This window comes from Vombatus ursinus, unplaced genomic scaffold, assembly GCF_900497805.2.
Source record: "Vombatus ursinus unplaced genomic scaffold, bare-nosed wombat genome assembly UNPS02014791.1, whole genome shotgun sequence".
NCBI lineage: Eukaryota > Metazoa > Chordata > Mammalia > Diprotodontia > Vombatidae > Vombatus > Vombatus ursinus.
In genome coordinates, this window is record NW_020954569.1 from 4,901,680 (window position 1) to 4,904,764 (window position 3,085).

At 40.4% G+C, this 3,085-nt stretch overlaps 1 pseudogene; it reads left to right on the forward strand.

Annotated features, from left to right (window-relative positions):
* Nucleotides 1-786: 786 nt before the first annotated feature.
* Nucleotides 787-1,762, forward strand: LOC114047834 (annotated as a pseudogene).
* The last annotated feature ends 1,323 nt before the right edge of the window (nucleotides 1,763-3,085 follow it).

A 3,085-nucleotide genomic window follows, 5' to 3' on the forward strand; every position in this document is an offset into this window, starting at 1 on the left:
GGTCCCTACTTGCCAGAGTAAATCTTCAATGTAGATAAAACTGACTTATTTTATCAAACAGCACCATCTCTAATCTGTATTGTGGAGGAAAAAAACTATGCCAGGGCATAAAGCTTCAAAAAATAGTTTCTTTTCTGCTTAGAGAGAATGCATCTGGGACTTGAAAATTAAGACCTGTTATTGTGCACCACTCAGAAAATCCCAGAGCATTGAAAGGAATCAGCAAGGCAACACTATCTGTGCATTACTTCACTAACTCTAAGACAAGAATCACCCTAGCAGTTCATGCACTGCTTCATTCCCCAAAGTGGGAAAGTTTTGTAATGATACTGGTATTCCTTTCAAGATTCTACTTATTTGGGATAATGGCCCAAGTCACCCTCTTCATCTGGATGATATTAATGAAAACATAAAAGTGGTCTACTTTCTTCCAAATACTACCTCATTATTACAACCTATGGACCAGGGAGTGATTAGGTATTTAAAGGGTATTATTTATTCACCGCATTTGCCTGGGCAATTGCAGTTTTGGATGCAAAAAAAGGACTTGTCACTGAGAGATTTCTGGAAGTCCTTTAATATTTCCCATGCCATCCAGAATATTGCTAAGGTATGGGAAGATGTAACAGAAACATGTATGAAGAGAGTTGGGAAAAAAGTGTATCCACAGTTCATTCCTGATTTTTGTGGATTTAAAAAAATGAGCAAGAAGACTATAAAATTAGGGTAGGTCCCTCATGCTGCAGTGCAGATCTGTGGTGCCAGTGCAGTAGCTGCAGCCCTGCGATGAAGCCGATCTTGCTCCAGGGCCACGAGTGATCCATCATACAGATCAGGTTCAAATACGAGGGAGACCTACTCTTCACTGTGGCCAAGGACCCCATTGTCAATGCATACTCAGTAAATGAAGAGAGGCTGGGCACCTACACTGGGCACACTGGAGCTATGTGGTATATGGATGCTGATTGGGATACCAAACATATCCTCACTGGCTCTGCTCACAACAGCTGCTGCCTCTGGGATTGTGAGACAGGGAAGCAGCTGGCTCTGCTGAAGACCAACTCAGCTGTCTGTACATGTGGATTTAACTTTGGAGGCAATATCATCATATTTTCCATGGATAAACAGATGGGCTACAGGTGCTTTGTCAGTTTCTTTGATATCCGGGACCCCAGCCAGATTGACAGCAACAAACTATACATGAAGATCCCCTGTAACGCTGATGCTAATATCACAAGTGCTGTATGGGAACCCTTGAGGAAGCACATCATTGCTGGCCATGAAAATGAGGAACTCAACCAGTATGGTGCTGAATCTGGAGAAGTGATGGTGAATGTCAAGGAGCACTGAAGGCAGATCAACAACATTCAGACATCCTGAGACATGACAATGTTCTTCACCACTTCAAAGGACGATACAGCAAGCTCTTTGACTCCACGACCCCGGAGCACCCAAAAACATTCAGAAAAGAGCAAGCTGTCAACTCAGCTGATCTTTCCTCCATCTACCACCAAGTAGCCCTGGGCAATGGGCAGGGGGCCATGGATGAACCACAATCTCCACCACAATTGGCAAGTTTGAGGCCAGGTTCTTCTACCTTGCCTTTGAAGAGGAGTTTGGAAGAGTCAAGGGTCACTTTGGCCCCACTGATAGTGTTACTTTCCATCCTGATGGCAAGAGCTACAGCAATGGTGGGGAGGCTGGCTACATCTGAATTCACTATTCTGACCCACAATACTTTGAGTTTGAGTTTGACACATGAGCAGTCGGAACTGGAGTCTCCTGAACCTCCTGCTCTCTGATTAATGAGTTGTGGACACTAAAAAGTAAACCAAATGAAATACGGGAAAAAAAGATTATAAAATTAGCACAAAAAATTAAGCCAGAAGTGGATGAGAATGATTTTAAGAAGTTGATTGAGTCTTATGTAGAAGAACTGTAGAATAATAATCTGGTTGAGCTGCTATCTGCAAAGACTGCAGAAGAAGAAAGGGAAGCTTCAGAAGCCAAGGTCAGATTTTAAAAGTTCACAACAAAATGGTTGGCAGAAGCATTTCATCATTTGAGTCAATTTTTTCTTATATTGAAAAGATGGATCCAAAACTTCAAGAGTTTTAAAAGATCAGAGATTAATTGAGAATAACATTGCTTTTATTGTCAGATATATGAGAGAGAAAAAGAGAGCCATTGTATAAACATCTCTCGATAGCTTCTTAAAAAAAAAAAGTTGCACAGCCAACTCCAGTGATAAAGGCTAGCTGCGGTGGGTGGAGAAGGGGCACAATACTGCACATCTATGTTAACTTTACTGTACAATACTGTGCATACTTTATCATTAACTTTACCTTTGAGTTCATAATTCTATTTACTATCATGCTGCAGTATTTAATATGTTTACATTTTAGTACATTTTATGACTTGTGTAATGGTATTATCTGTGTATGCTTTTATTATATAGGCTAGGTAAAGTAGGTGGGTAAGGGCAAATATATATTATGTAAAAGTTGCTTTATGGAGAGATTGGCAGAACTGTCCAGTTATCTGTAAAGGGAGAACTGTCCATATGTTGCAGCCTGCTGACATAACCTTGAGCCTCTCCATTACCCTCTGTGATTTTGTTGCTGTCGTTCAATCTCTTATGTTCACACTCTTTGTTACCCCATTTGGGACTTTCTTAGCAAAGATATTAAAGTGGTTTGCCATTTCTTTCTGCAGCTTATTTTACAGATGAGAAAACTGAGGCAAACTGGGTTAAATGTTGCCCAGGGTCACACAGTTATTAAGTGTCTGAGGTTGGATTTGAACTCAGTTCTTAAATTCAGATATCCACTGCAACACCTAGCTGCCCTCTGTGATACTCATTTTAATTCCTTGGAAACTCCAGCAGAATTATATGCATGTAAATTATATATGTGGATATGTGTGTGTGTGGATGACCCACATATATAGTTAAGAGAGAGACAAAGAGAAAGACAGAGAGACATAGACATTTTCCAGATACTATTTTTTGGCTGACCACAATACTACAAAATCCACTTCAGGTTTGTGAATATAACTCACCTTGTTTTGCTGCTGTTTTGCTTTT